Below are 16,553 nucleotides of genomic sequence, written 5' to 3'. Positions count from 1 at the left end.
TTAGTACAACCTTTAAAACTGAATTGCTTTAGAAAGATCCAACTCATGTTCCATTTTGCAAAGGTCCGATTGGTATATAACAATTTGAAATTATAAACAAAATACGGGATAACTTTGGCGCTATTTACATCACAGATCTCACTTGACTTACGACTGGGACCGAAATTGCAGTCATTAAGTCATGATCATTGTAAAATCAAGGGACCCATGGGACCAGACCCATTTTTACAACTGGTCTTATGATGTTGTTAAACAAATCAGGTGGTCATAAATATGAACCTGCTCTCCCTAAGTGGTGGGTTTTTTGTTGTAAGTCGCAAAAAAAAATGCCATATGCTAGGGAAAAATCAAATGACTATGGGATAAATGAGAGTGGTTTGCCAAGTGTGGTCATGTGACCACAGGGATAGAGTGGGGACACACCCAATATTTTACAACTGCCAGAGATGCTTTTATGGACCATTGAACATCTTTTCCAAGGTTGATGCAAGTTGAGGAGTACTCATACTGATAAATCTTTTGGTCATTCGCATTGTCTGGGATTGGAAAATCATTCCTAGCTATGCTCTCTAAAACCAGGAAATAGTATTGAAGCACTTGCTAATCAGCCCACTGCCGGATCATATTAAACCAAGGCCCCATTAAATCCAAGCATAGTAGCAATTGAAAAATCAGAACACTGTTGCTGATCTAGGGGAGGCACACTGTTACACAGCACTGTTTGTTTCAAAGAATGTATTTTTATTTCTCCACTCAACTCTGATTGAGGCCAATGTGACTTGTTTGTTAGCCTCCAGCAATAACACTACCTAACCAATCCTTGTATCTTTCTGTTTATTGTACTATGAAGATAGGCAACAATGGCCATGTATTGCAAGCAGAGAACATGTGAGGCTACAAGGAGAGGCATCTTCAAAAGCTTAAACCAAAGCAAAACATTCTCTACTTTTGTAAGAAAACATGAAAGGCCACTGTCCAGAAAAGTTCTTTTAAAAGGACTTGAACACGCTCTTTCTTACACCCTCAAATAGCTAAAAGCATAAGGACGGAGCACAAGAGTGTGAAAATATGTTGCATCCTGTTCTTTAAAAAGTGAGATCATTGTTTAGCCTTTTCATGTGAAAGATCACATTTTAAATTTTACTGAGACTATATTATTTATACTGAAATTAATTCTCTTCCCACAGGCACACAAATAAATCTCCTATCCTTATCACAGTGCCTTGCTTCTGGGCATATTTTAAGAACAATGAGATTTAAAATATCATAGTCAGACATCCTTTACTAGACTAGGAAAAATGTAATGATTGTTAGCAGGGGTGGGCATTAAAAGAATGGAGTAAGCTAGGGGGCAAGAAAATACAGCAGCAATCGAAGTGTTGGAGCAGCTTTTGAGAAAGAATAGCTGGATAAAAACATAAGTATTTAAGACAAATATTGCAATATATTTAATTCTACTTTTAATAAACCATTCACAATAAAACCATTCCATTTTACCACCTATTCTAATTTCCATTTCCACCAATACTAGAGAAAAAGAGGATGGATGGATGGATGGATGGATGGATGGATGGATGGATGGATGGATGGATGGATGGATCAATTAATCATAAACCTAACCAATATAAACCACAGTTCTGGTTACTTTTTGAGTGCCATCATGACTTTGAACAGCCACTAAATAGGGCAGTTATTAAGTGAGGACTATCTATAAAGCCAATTTTATTTAAAACAACTTCAAACACACAAAAAAGCCACATTTGGCGACTTACCATTGGTCGTGCATTGATAGGTAGAAGTTTCCTCTCAGGAGCCTCCTATCACAGGAAGATAGTACTGAAATATGAAGAGTAAACGCAAGGTTTAATTTGGGACAATGAGGAGAATAAATGTTCAGACAGATTTTAAAGAGTAAGGCTGACATTTTTAACTTTCGAATTTTTAAAAGAAGAAAATGCTTGTGTCGGTTTTCAAATGAAAAGAGAAGGAACTGCTGATTTACAAAGTTTTGTTTGGAACCGGCTTATTTCCATATTAAAATTGCCTATAGAGATGGTGATGACAGTTCAGGGGCCCATATTTCAAGTGTATTAAAGATTTTTGTCGCAATTGCATTAGCTATTTTACTCAGAGGTGGGCTGCTGCTGGTTCGGACTAGTTCTGGCAAACTGGTAGTTCCAGCCAGTGCGTGTGCCTGCTCCCGCCCCGGGGCACTATCCCTGGCATTGTGTTTATTTATTTATTTTGTTGCATTTTTAAGCTGTGTCTGTTCAAAGAGGAAAACAGAACTCTGCTGCAAGATCACCCAGGCTGACTACAAACAACAGCATGACAAAGTAGCAACAATGGTGCATTGGAATATCTGCAAGAAATAGCACATTGTCTGCAAGCGAGGAGTGGTGGGGCCACAAAATAGGCAAGTCATAGAAAATGCTCTGGGACTTTAGAATTCAAACAGACAGGCATCTGACACATAACACCCCAAGTCAAAAAGTCTGGATAGTGGAGAGAAAGAAATGGAGGAAAAATCACAAAATGCAAAAACCTGCAAATAAAAGTAAAACGACTGTTGCAAAAGAAGGCAAAGATGGTACCACACAAGTAATACCTTCGTTTCCCCGGATAATAAGCCCAATTGGACTTTTGAGCATATGCACTAAAATAAGACCTCCCCAAACATATTGCAACACAGAGCAGCCATGAAGTGACCATGCTCGCCACTTCCTGCACCTCAAATAATATTGCCCCCAAAATAAGGTCACGTGCTTATTTCGGGCGCCAAAAGAAAATAAGACCCTGTCTTATTTTCGGGAAAACATGGTAGGTGTCTTACATTCAATCCCAAAACATCTGGAGTACCACTTGGTTACTATATTGGCATTGACAAAATCACCACAAATCAATTTCAGAAGGTAACTTTATTTGGGACAATGACGAAACCTTTAATATATAATGTCGTCTATCTAATCCAGGTACTTTTTAGGAAATTGATAGGTGGATAAAAATGCAAAATCAGCCTAAACTGCTGACTGTGTAACTAACCATAATATCCTAGGTCTACAACCACACGGTCAATGCCATAAAGACAGGAAGTGGGGAACTATCAGACAGGGCAATTGTGGTCACAGATATGTCTCCAAGGGCCCATAAGATGACATAACTAACAGGATAGAAGGACAAAATTTAACTGAATAGTCTGGCAGATAACTGAAGCCAATGTTTTATAGATGATACCTAACACTTTGAATTATCTTATCCAATGAATTGCTAGATAACACTGCTACCTTCAGAAAAATGCAGCCCTCTGAAAGATTTCCTATCCCATGGTTTCAGAAGGCAAAATATATATTTATATGTAATGTAATGTAATGCAGTATGTTATTACATGTTTTATGGTGTTGCTACATTATGTTATGTGATGTATGTTACCTGTTGTGATATATGTTATGTAGTATGCGATTGTGATATGTGATATGTCCTGATACTGTACTGAGTAATAAGGGATGTGGTGAAAGAATAAAATATCTATATATTTAATCTATGAAATAAATACTTAACAGTAAAAACTATTTTCCAACATTGGACAACCATATGTTTTCAAAGATCCAGAAGTATGTCAGCGCCTTAATATACAAAAGACAACATGCTCCCATATCTATTTATCATAACTGTTTTTTTAAAAAACTAAAATAATTAGAAGGAATCATAAGCAATTTTCTGTTAAATAATAAATCCAACTCAATTTCTCATTAAACTCAGCTGTAGAAAAAAAATCCACTTAAAATGTAAACAAATTGACTTCAAAATATTTCTGAAGATCAGTTGTAAAAGTATGTTTCCTGTTTATTTTTCATGTTCTATTTCTGTTTGTGTGTGTGTATTCCCATACTCTTAGTCTTCAAGGTCTGGTGGTTAATACTACTCCCTGGGGTTTTTATTCAGGGAGGGGGGTGATGACTAAGGAGGTGAAGATCAGATCAAAGTTGAATGCGACTTAAAAAACCTCTATGGAGCTGAACTCAATTCCTTCTAATGCAGTTGAGTTATTTTCTTAGCAGTATTGTGAAAGTGTCTTCACCAGGATATTTTGTGGGGGTTTTGACAGTCCGGTCCACCCTAAAAATCCTACGATATCTAGAAGGTGATTCTCCATCACTGACCTGACAGATGTAAGTTTTAACCAATGAGAACAATTAGCACAATTATGTGCCAATAGACATAGACGCGGTGGCTCAGTGGCTAAGATACTTAAGAAGTAGGAAGTCATTTAAAGTCAGCTTGGGCATGTATTGCTGAAATTGTCAAATGCAAGTCTCTATCTGCATAATAGAGGGACGCGGTGGCTCATTGGCTAAGAGGCTGAGCTTGTCGACCGGAAAGGTCAGCAGTTCTGCAGTTTGAATCCCTAGCACCGCGTAACGGAGTGAGTTCCTGTTACTTGTCCCAGCTTCTGCCAACCTAGCAGTTCGAAAGCATGTAAAAATGCAAGTAGAAAAATAGGAACCACCTTTGGTGGGAAGGTAACAGCGTTCCGTGCGCCTTTGGCATTTAGTCACACCGGCCACATGACCACGGCGCTCACTCTTCAGCTTTGAAACGGAGATGAGCACTGCCCGCTAGAGTCGCGAACGACTAGCACATATGTGCAAGGGGAACCTTTACCTTTAGAAATAGACTGGATAATTGGATGGTGACCTGATACAGATAGTCTTCACTTAAGAACGGTAGTTGGGACAGCAATTCTGTTATAAGCAATACAGCTGTTAACTGAAACATTACATGATCATGCTGACTTATGACATCCGTTCTACTGCAATTGTTAAGCAGATCAACAACGTTCATAAATGTGACTTCACATGACCATGGCTTATTTCCAGCTTCCTCGTTGACTTTGCTTGTTGGAAGTTGGATATGAAGTTTGCAAATGGCGTTCATATGATCATGGGATGCTGCGACTGTCCTAAATGCCCCCCAGTGTTGAAGCACCCAAAATCACACTCTCACAACCACAGAGAATCTGAGACAGCCACAAGATTGAGGACAGGCTGCAGATCTTTTTCAGCACCATCGCAAGAGGCAGTTGTTAAAACTACAAACTACCTGAAAAGGAATCAAATTTACACCTGCAGAATCCCTGCCTCATCTTTATACACTGCCTTCTTTATCTTGACCTTGTAAATTTCCCTTTCAGCAGAGGGAAGGGAAAAACACTGAATTGATTTCTTGTAACAGTAGGAAAAGAACGCAGAAGAGAGAGAAATGACTGTGGTATTAGCATTGCAGATAGTGGCCAATTCAGCATTCATACAGAATTATCTTATCTGACAAGTGTTACTGACTTAATATAAAATATCATGATCCTTTGTGCTAAGTGTATGCTAATTTATTTATTTTTGCCAATTTACTCATTCAATTATTGAGGCACCCTAAGTAGTTGTGTTCAGCTTTCGTTGGAGGATACCCAGATGCTCATTATCTTGTGTTTTTTTTTAAAAAAAAAGCAAAAAACAAAGTTTCAATGTGACTACACAATAAGAATTGCCATCAGCTGAAGCTGCAAAGCCACAAAAAAGAAATAATCGGAAGGCCACGCAGCCAAAAAAAACCAAAACATAACAGCTGGAATAGCTTTGTCTGGATAAATACCGCAAATTCTTCTCACATGAACTAATATAATACAATAAAACAGAACCACAAAGCTGTTTATCTAAACAGGACAGCAGGACATGAAATGACATTGTTGTCTGATCTCTTACAGGTAGTCTTTTACTCACAACAATTCGTTTACCCTGTATCCCTGAAAATAAGACCTCCCCGGATAATAAGCTCAATCAGGCTTTTGAGTGAATACACTAAAATAAGCTCTCCCCAAAAATATTGCAACACAGCAGCAGCCTCCTGCACCCCAAACATAATAACACCTCATCGAAAATAAGGCCAAGGGGTGGGGGTGGGGTCAAAAGAAAATAAGAACATGTCTCTTTGAAGTTATCACATTGAAAAAAGTGATTTACAGCCACTTTTGTTGCAGTGCAATCAGTCACCATGACCAAAATTCAGCATCTTGGCAACTGGCATGTATTTACAATGGTAGCAGCATCCAAGGCACACATGTTCGTGATTTCTTCCAGGCTAGCTTCCAACAGGCAAAGTCAATGGGGAAAGCAGGATTCCCTTAACGACTGTGTGATTCACTTAACAACTACAACCATAGCAAAAAAAAAAAGCCGTAAAATTTGGCATGGCATACTTAACAAGTACTCATTACTTAGCAATAGAAAGTCTGGTTCCAATCATAGTTGTAAGTAATACATTATACATATTATACATCACGTCATGCAATATCTATTAAGAGCCATGGTGACACCATAAACTGGAAAACTGATAATAAACACAAGAGGTAAATTGCTTAGTCTATCATATTTAACATTTAATACAAACTAGTGAGATTTTGTCTATTTTGAAGATGATTTAGCTAATACCACTAATACATGAAATACAACAGTTTGTCTAAGTAACTTACAAATGTAATTAACTTGATTGAATTGCACTCAATCATTATCCATCATCAGCACTCAATCATCATCAGGACTAAAACGGTGCCTGAGTTCTATTCTAAATGTCATGCTCAGTATCTCAAAATAAGTTCGTCCAGCATCCTGAGAAAAAATGTGTACCTGTCCAATAGCAGAATTAAGTGCACAGTCTTTTTTGCCACAAAGTACATGTAATCAAAGTGCGGTGTACATGATATTGATATGGCCTGAACAATTACTTCGCTAGAATTCACACCGAAGTCTTTTCTTCTCTTCCAAACTGGGAGATGGCAAGACCAGTATTAGAGGAGTACTTTGCATTCCGTTCTGGACAAATGACACAATTCTCGGAAAAATTGTGACTTTGGGGCACTTCCAAATTCCCAGTTAACTTCTAGATAGGCAAGTGCAAGTTGTGGTGATGGTGGGTGTTTGTCCAGCATTTTCTGTGTGCCAGGTGTAATATTATAAGGAACAAGATGGCCTTGAAGCAGTATCTCATGCCCTCGTTACTACCTGCTTGGGTACAAGATATTCAACATGGAGCTGGCTTTAAAGATTATTCAGAATCCAGAACCGATCCAGTAAATAGCCTGGTTGTTGGTGTATATTGTGTACTGAATAATGTACACTGTAGATGAATATATTATAGCAATAGCACTTAGACTTATATATCACTTCACAGTGTTTTATAGTCCTATTTAAGCAGTTTACAAAGGCAGCATATTGCCCCCAACAATATGAATCATTTTATCAACCTTGGAAGGATGGAAAGCTGAGTCAACCGTGAAACGGGGAGACTCGAACTGCCAAACTGCAGGCAGCCAGCAGGCAGCAGCAGAAGTAGCCTGCAGTACTGCATTCTGACCACTGCGCCACCTGTGCTTCAGATCCTGCACTGACATTATTAGCTTCCTGGTACAATCCAGATGTTTTTGCTAGTTTTGTTCTTTAGACTAAAGATAACTTAACACTAAGGTACTTTCATCAATGCCTTTACAGGTGTCGGCCCACCTGTTCAAAAGTCTCTGGACAATTTATTGTGACATTCTCTCCTTTTTTTATGTCTCTGGGAGAGACTCGTAACTTTTCTGTGATGATCCACAGGAAAACTGGGGTTCCTCCAGAGACTTACAGAGATGGGCTGATGCTAACAGGCTGACTGATTATTATTATTGTGTGATCCTTTGTTTGTTTTTTTATTCTTGTATTTCTATTGTTTTGCCATAGATTTTACTATATTTAAATAAACATGGTACATAGTATCACTCTATTAAACAAGTCCAATAATGAAATAAATCAAAAAGTAAATATGTTTCTAATACAGATCCCAATAAGTCAAATGGGGGTTATTGGGTTAGAAATATCAATAATTCTAAGCACATAGTGCCTAAGAGAAAGCTGAGTAAACATTCATGGTCTTCCTAAATTAAACACTTCTTTAAAATGTATGGGCTTTTTTTTTTTTTAGAAAGCTTGTGTTTTAAGGCAATGTGACATAAACTTGCAAGATTTCGGGCATTTTTAATTCACAAAATATATACCTGAAAATATTGTCATCTCACAAACACAATAGATAATTTAGCAGTGCAAATTTGTTTCTTGCAAGATTTGCAATACACAGGAGAAGAAACATAAGTGGATGGACAGCAGTAATCATGTCCTTTTGTACCTAACTTACCTTATGGCAGGTGATACATTTTTTAAATTAATATACGGAACAATTTTGTCAATACAGCACCATGTTTAACATGCTATATTTACCCATGAATCGTCATAGAAAAAGATGACTTTGAGCCTTATATATACAATAAAAGAAAACTGTGTAGCTAAGGAAGCAGATATTTAAATTTACAACTTCTCCCTATGTACCAGGATGAGCCCACCAGAATTTTGCAAGCTTGATGCAAAAAAATAAAAAATGCAGCTTAGAATCATTTCCATATTTCCATCATTATCCAGTGCTATATTCTAATTCTTTCTTTGCTGTATACAAGCCACTCATCTCATTGAACATTCATTCTATAAAATTTGAGCCAAAGATTTCTCCCTTTTCTGCTGTTTTTCAAGAGCTCTTTAAGGAGAGCTTGGACAGTTAGACAGGTTGCACTCTGACTAATTTACAGGGACCCAAGACCTACAAAACTAAACAGTAAATCTTAATAGCAGCAGAAACTTGAGAAAATACCTAGTTTTGGTATACCCCTTTTCTGTCTTTTACGCAGGATGTTAATACAAATGAGGTCGTTCAATCATTTTTTTAAAGAGTACTACAAAGACCAGTTTCAACATAATACATGTTAAAGATCTAGCTGTGCATAAGTGCCACATGCAAATTGTATTTAGTTTTAACCATAGTTATTTAACTTAATGTGTGATTGAGTACATGGTGTGAATTCAGGCATACTATCGCAATAATTCTAAGATCCCCAAAGTGATATTCACCCTTGCAAGTCTCACTTGATGGCCTTTAGATGGCCCATCCCACAAATATTTAGAAACCAAGTGTAAAACAAGGGATAACCTTCCATAATAATCTTTTTCCTAAAAAATGTGCTTGGATTCCGTAAGGATCTCATGTATTAGAAAATCTAGTACAGCAGCATGGATATGCTCCAGGTCATGTCAGTCACTTAGCTTTTCAATCATTGTGTCCACCCTATGAAACTTTCTCCCACTGGAAGTTAAGATGGTTCCAACTTGCTGGTCATTGTTCGGTGGCCAGATCTGGGGACCCCTCCCCACCCCACCCAGTGTGTAAAGGGAACTCTCTCCTGGTTATGCTAGCAACTGTTGATTGTGATATCTTCCTCAGCTGTTGTGCATTGTAATTTTTGCATCTGTTATTGGAATTGTTTTTAATTTATTTTAAGATTGTTTGCACCCAGAGTAATTTGTTTAGTTGGGTATCCATACAAATTGAATGACTAGGTAAGATGAGTCAAATCAAGTCTAATCAATGGATTATTTATAAATGTGTCTACTTCTTTCAAAAAGGCAGGAAACACCAGGGGTGTCAAACTCAATTTCATTGAGGGCCGCATCAGGGCTGTGGTTGACCTCAGGGTGGGGGAGGGCCAGCTGGGTGTGGCCAACTGGATGGGCATGGCCAAAGCTACGTTGGCATGATGTTTCCTCTCTGCATTGGGCAGACCAGGACGGTCCCGTGGGCCGGATCCAACCATATTGTGGGCCAGATCTGGTTTGCAGGTCTTGAGTTTGATACCCCCGTCCTACATGCTAGAGAAGATGGTTATTGGACAAATGTCAGTGGTGGGTTGCAGACGGTACACCCCGGTATGGGCGTACCAGAGCCTGCCCGGAGCATGGGATCCCATTCTGGTATGGTGCATCGGAGGGCCCACCTGCCCAGCCGAGCGCATTACCGGTCTTTTAAGTCTTCGGGGCTTCCATGCACGCACATAGTGCGTACAGCGCCTGCGCAACCTCCGCTGAGCAGCTGGAGTGTTGCAGAGGCTCGTGGAGGCCTAAGACGCATGCATGCACTGCACGCGTCCATGTGGACGCCACCGGGCCTGTTCCATCTGTACTGGCTGGAACGGGATCTGGAACCTACCACTGACAAACGTATACAGTTGCCTTCTATAAAGAACGGCTTTTTGTGAACAGCTAAGCTCTGCAAACAATGCTTTTCTTTAAACTAACATGATTAATTCTCGAAATGTTCAAAAGATGGAAAAAACAAAAACATTGGGAAATGTCACTGTAATGCTGAAGGTTCTTGCTTTTAAGCGGCATGTAGTCAAAAGGTGCACTTTGAAAAGAGCTCAAAAAGCTTCAAGATTGCCTCGAATCAAGCAGAGGAAGCCATTCTGGCTACATATAAAGCGTAGAGATCTGAAATTTTAAAAAGATATTTTTCAGGAAAATATTGAATGGAAGACAAGTCACTAAGCAAGAGTACTGGTATCTAGTCCAGAAGTATAGAGATGGGATCAGAAAAATAAAACTCGGGACTAGTTGGGGCTTAGGAAGGTTACCAAATAGCCTAAAAAATTGCTTTTTCGGATTTGTTCAAAATCAGAATTCAGACAGCAGTTACTCAGTGACAGCAACAAAAAGCGAACAAGAAGGGAAAAGAAAACTGAAAAGAGCTATTGCCGTGACATGTCCAACAAGAAAGTGTTGGTAGTCTGGTAGATGTATTCTACCAGAACAACGTGAGACCAACAGCTACATAGTCAGGGACTACTTCTGTTCTTTGAGTTAGCATGTCTCCTAAATCTATTGAAATACCAGCTGGAAGGACCTTGGAGGTCTTCTGGTCCAACTCCATGCTCAAGCAGGAGATTCTACACCATTTCAGACAAGTGATTGTCCAGTCTTTTCCTAAAAACCTCCTGTAGTGAAGCATCAACCTCTAATGGCAAGTTGTTCCACTGGTTAATTGTCCTCACTGTTAGGAAGTTTTTCCTTAATTCCAAATTGCTTCTCTCCTTGGTTAGTTAAATTAACTGCACCCTAATTCCCTGATGGGATGCGGTGGCTCAGTGGCCAAGACACTGAGCTTGTTAATCAGAAAGGCTGGCAGTTTGGTGGTTTGAATCCTAGCGTCGTGTAACTGGGTGAGCTCCCGTTACTTGTCTCAGCTTCTGCCAACCTAGCAGTTCGAAAGCATGTAAAAATGCAAGTAGAAAAATAGGGACATCTATGGGGAAACATCTTCGGACAGTTCCGTCTCTTCGGCTTTGAAACGGAGATGAGCACTGCCCCCTAGAGTCAGGCATGACTAGCACATATGTACAGGGGAAACTTTACCTTTACGTTTAATTTCCTGAAATAGCTAACTCGTGGGTTCACTGTATTTCTTTGCTTCTGTTAAAACCAGGTGGGCTGGATGGCATGGCAATTATGAGTATAAATATCAGACCTAAATAGCAATCTTGCAAAAGAGACTGTGCAATATTTGGATTTCTCCACTGAGTAAGCATTTGGATTCAGTTAATTAAATGGCCACTTCTCCTGCATGATTCTATGTTAAATCAGCCCAATGAACTGGGCTATAGTGGATTATTTAAAGTTAATTCTTATAAAAGATACCTTACGAACGTAAAAGCAGCATTTGTTTTCTTAGGACATCGTGTAATTTACAGAAGTCTTCCCTAAAAATGCACAATGTGTGTGTGGAACTGCAGAATTTCTGGCTGACAGCTTTTTTCCACATGGCTATTTAAAAACTCTTTTAACTTTTCTCCGAGTAGCAAGCACGGACCAGGAATTTCGCCAGAAGTTAACTACTGAAATGTCATAATTCCCCTTCTTTCCTATTCTTTCAGTCTGACTGTACAGAAGGGTGGGCGGGAGGACCGGGGGGGGGGGGGAGAGATAATGAGATTTCTATAGTCTCCAAAGACAGAAAAGGATTTCAATCAAAAGATCTGGGGTACAGTTTCTTTTTCTATTTCGTCTAACTCAGGTTCAACTAAGGCTCTGAAGAGACCTACTCATTTCTAATTACATTTGACTTTGGCAATCACGGTAAGGAAATAATGACTTTGAAAAAAGTTATTTAGTTACAACTTTATGCATTTTCCACCAATGGTGATTTGGGTTGTGAGTTGTAATTCAGCAGCCTCTTGGTTGATTTCTCATCCCTAAAGCTAAGTCAGAATCCAATCTTCATTTGCAGGCATCGAAATGGGAGTGATGTTTTCATTATACTCAGGAGTGAAGAAACAGATTTTAGTGACTGATATATTCCTTCTCTCTAGGCTATTTTTCAGACTATGCTATTTCATCACCCCCCAAAAATGAAGGGAAGTGGCACTTCATTTTTCTTCAAAATACTCCTCAAAATAATGTGTTCAGGCAAACCTAGGTTTGTTTGTTTTGCTTGTGTTAAATCCAGGCTGGTATCCCCCAGGTGCACAGGCAGTCTTCAACTTATGACCAAAATTGGGATCATAATTTCCACTGCTAAGCAAGGCGGCTGTTAACTGAGTTGTGCACAATTGTGTAACCTTTTTTGTCACAAACATTAAATAAATCACTGCAATTAAGTGAATCATGCAGATCTTAAGCTTCCCCATTGAATTTGCTTGTCAGAAGTGGGCTAGGAAGATTGCAAAACAGCAAACAAGTGACCTCAGGATGCTGCAATTATAGATGTCAAGTGACAAGAGCCCAAATTTTGATCTTGTGACCTTTAGGATGCCGCACCCTTGTTCCAGAAGCTGGGACAAGTAACGGAAACTCACTCCGTTACGCGGTGCTAGGGATTCGAACCTTTCTGATCGACAAGCTCAGCATCTTAGCTACTGAGCAGCCACATCCCAAAATATACTCCTCCAAAATATACTCCTCCAAAGATTTTCATCTCTCTTATTCTTCTACTCAACCCTAGAGAAAAGAAATTCATCTAGGCAGAGAAGAGGTGACACTTTTAGAAATACTGCTAGAGGTCAACGACAACTGTTATTCTGTTAGTACTTATAAATTCACTGGATCCCTTGCAACGCAAAGATATATGATTAGAGCAAACAATAGCATTAGTGATCCTGCAATTCTCTTTTCTGACCAATCACACTATCTCTGCACAACAGGGGCATATGAATGCAAATATTTAATTACAGCCGGTCATTTCTTCAACCCTTCCAAGTTTCAATAATGGAGGCCACTCCAACTCATCTCTTGCCTCTTCCTGACATCCAGATCTTTCACAAATATTACCAGGAGTCCCCCCCCCCACCAAGGGATCAAAATGTTTATTTAAAATAACACTGATTTCAGGAATTGGGAAGTCATGCCCAACTTCGAATGATTTTTGCACTCTTAAAATACAGTGTGAATGGGAGTGGTCGGCTTCAAAACTGAAAGGCAGAAGAAAGGGCAATTCCCAGGGAAGAAAAACACTGCAAGGGAAGGGGAAATTGTTCCTTCAACAATATTTTTTTTCACATAATGTAGATGTAATTATTTGCTATGGAGAAGGCTCAAACAAAGGCCAACCTTTGGGAACTAAAAATAAACCATAGTATTAATTGGTTCAACCATTTCAATAGGTTTTTAACTTTGAAGCTACCACATACGTACAAACGATGCTGATACATTAAAAATTAAAAATAATAATTAAAAATAAGAAAACAAAAACAAATGAAAACTCATAGGGCAGACTCAATGTAACCCTGGATCTTTTTCTGTTGTCAGTTTTCTGTGTTTCTATAACAACCAAGTTCTAACATATATATTGGGTTTCCAGCGGTCCGGCGCGTGCACATGCACACATATTACGGTTTGGGGACTCGGTGCCAAAAAGGTTCACCATCATTGTCCTAGTATCACAAACAATTCTCTTGAAACTATGGAGATGCCATCCCAAGAAACACGGCATTTTTGTGCTGCCTCTGCAACCTTCAAAAATTGCAAGAAAACAAGGTGCGCTTTTAAGAATAATTGTGTCACCCCCAAACATGGCAAACCTTTTTCGGCTCGGGTGCGAAAAGCACGTGCGTGCTATCGTGCACGCTTGCGTGCCCACCCCATAATTTAATGCCCCCCACGCCATGCCCCCTGCATATGTGTGACTGACACCACCACCCGGCTGCCCCGCACATACACATACGGCTTTGATACAAGCGTCGTAGTGTTAAACTAAGGATCAGATATTCATCTTAAATACCGAAACTACTCAGATCAAACTACTCCACAAATTTCACAACTCCACAAATGAAAATTGGAGGGTGTGTTATGTATGCTGCCTTGAGTTCATAGAGGAAAGCTAATATATAAATCTGTTCATGAAATGTGCATTTATATGTATATACCCACACATTTTAAAAGCCAATTAGTTCTTCACAAATTAACTTAAAACATTCACAAGTAAATTAGAGTACTATGTTCCATCCTGTTTTCAATTGCCACCCAGCACCCTAATTTCTTAAAAATACAATGCTATTTTTTATTATCTTATGTTTTCCTCTTCTACTTCTCCATCCCTATTCCAGAGAAACATACTAGGCTTTTCACACTGATATATTCTAGAATTATTCCCTTAAAATAATGGAGAACCCTGGAGGAGGTAGCAATACAAGAACTTTTGAATAAAGCATTATATTGATTCAGAATGGCAACGTGGATTTAGCTAAGGATAACTTTTCTTACATAAATACAATGAATATCCTCAAGCTGCTGTCACCAGAATTAAAAGCCAGGAATTGTAAAGACTATATATGGAAACTTAACAAACAAAATGGGATGCCAAGCAAATATTAATTTTCCTTCCTCTTATATTTCAGTGGGGCCCAGAAGCAAATGATGCACTTGGGTGAAGACCCAGCTCATGCTCAAGAGCGGCAGTCTAAAATGTAAATAGTTACAACTAGGAATCTACTCCTGGGCACAACGGAGTAGTGCAGTGATGGCAAACTTTTTACGTCTCGGGTGCGAAAAGCACGTGTGTGCTGTCGTGCACTCTCGCATGCCCACCCCCATAATTTAATGCCCCACACACCATGCCCCCTGCATATGTGTGACTGACACTACCACCACCACCCGGCTGCCCCGCGCATGCACAGCTTTCTTGAAGCCTGTGGAGGGCAACACCCCCCCCCCGGAGGCCATAAATGGCCCATTTTCCGACTTCCATTGGCCCAGCAGGTCCATTTTTCACGCTCTCCAGGCTCCAGAGGCTTTCTAGGAGCCTGGGGAGGGCAAAAAAACAGCCCAACATGCAAACCTTAAGTTCGGGAATGGACTTCCAAGTTGCCCGTTGGGCTGTTTTTCTCCCTCTGGAAGGCAAGAAACAACCCAAAACACATTGCGCATTGGGCAGAAAACGACCGAAAATCAGGTGGCCAGTTTTCTGAGGTGGTTGGATTTGGGGTTTTCATGAGCTGTAAGCCATAATCATCACAATTGTGACACATCACAGCTTGAACTATCTTGCTTTGCATGTAATGAGCCTATCTCATATATTAGTTTCACCTTTTATTGCATTACTGAAATAAATGAACTTTTGCACGATATTCTAATTTTTTTGAGTTTCACCTGTAAGCTACTCAGAGTTGCTTTGCGGCGAGATGGAGAGCAAACAAATTTAATTTTTAATAAATAAAAATTAAAAATAATTACTTTGAAAAAGCAACAGAAGGAATGCTTACCAAATTTGCAGCTGGCAAAATTAAATGGGATAATGAACAGTCTGGAACAAAAAATAAATAAAATAAAATTCAAAACTATCTTGGTATATTAGAGAAATGAGCTAAAAATTGCAGAATAAAATCCAAAATAGCTCATTTAAAAAACAAAAACTGAACCACATAGTGCAGGAGATGGAAGCCTGGCTTGCTGAGAGTATTTGTACAAAGATCTCAGAATAATTGTGAACTGCAAATAGAATTAGCAGTATCATACAGCTGCAAAAAAGAACAAATGTAATTTTAGACTGCACCAACAGTAGTGTACTTTGCAAAGCATAGGAAGGAATAGTTTGCTTTAATGAGGCTCTATCTAAAGTGTCTACTTCTGGATTGACTTTGCTTGTGGGAAGCTGGCAGAGAATGTTGGAAATTATGATCATGCGACCACAACTGACTGTGGTGACATTTGAAGTGCCCACAATTTTGCCAAATTTCAATCCCACAGGAGTAAATAGGTGCTAGATTTTGGATGCATTTTTTAACTTACTCTGTTTGAGGTATGTTGAAACTATGAGATATTATTCATCCAATTGAAGGTTACAAACAGAGCGAAGAGTGTGTTTGCGTGTATTTAACAAAAATACTTTTGTTGCCAGCAGTTTAGACATTAATGGCTGTGTGTTGCATTATTTTGAGGGCACGTTTACACTGTTATACTCTTACTCTATAAGCTGTATACTCACTACTTTACATTGTAGCCAAGTATCATTTCTTCAGTGTTGTCACCTGAAAAGATATACTTAAATATTTACAAAATGTGAAGGGGTGTATTCACTTCTGTGATATATTGTGTATGTGTGTGCGCATGTATGTATGGAGAGAGAGAGGGAGGGAGGGAGGAAGGGAGGGGGAGAGAGGG

The 16,553-nt window shown here is 39.2% G+C and overlaps 1 protein-coding gene across 2 annotated transcripts in view; it reads right to left on the bottom strand.

The window, feature by feature from the left end:
* Positions 1 to 16,553, bottom strand: part of TBL1XR1 (TBL1X/Y related 1) — a 233,321-nt gene that overhangs the window by 120,612 nt on the left and 96,156 nt on the right. For both annotated transcript variants that reach the window (XM_087725218.1, XM_087725219.1), the window contains exon 2: positions 1,773 to 1,836. The gene's annotated coding sequence lies outside the window, so the exon portion shown is untranslated. The remainder of the gene's footprint in view (positions 1 to 1,772; positions 1,837 to 16,553) is intronic.

The sequence above is a fragment of the Thamnophis sirtalis genome, unplaced genomic scaffold (assembly GCF_051295495.1).
Source record: "Thamnophis sirtalis isolate CommonGarterSnake01/CBP01778 unplaced genomic scaffold, rThaSir2_p1.2 scaffold_11, whole genome shotgun sequence".
Classification (NCBI taxonomy): Eukaryota; Metazoa; Chordata; class Lepidosauria; order Squamata; family Natricidae; genus Thamnophis; species Thamnophis sirtalis.
The sequence above is the reverse complement of the archived record's forward strand: the minus strand, read 5'-3'. Positions and strand labels throughout refer to the sequence as shown.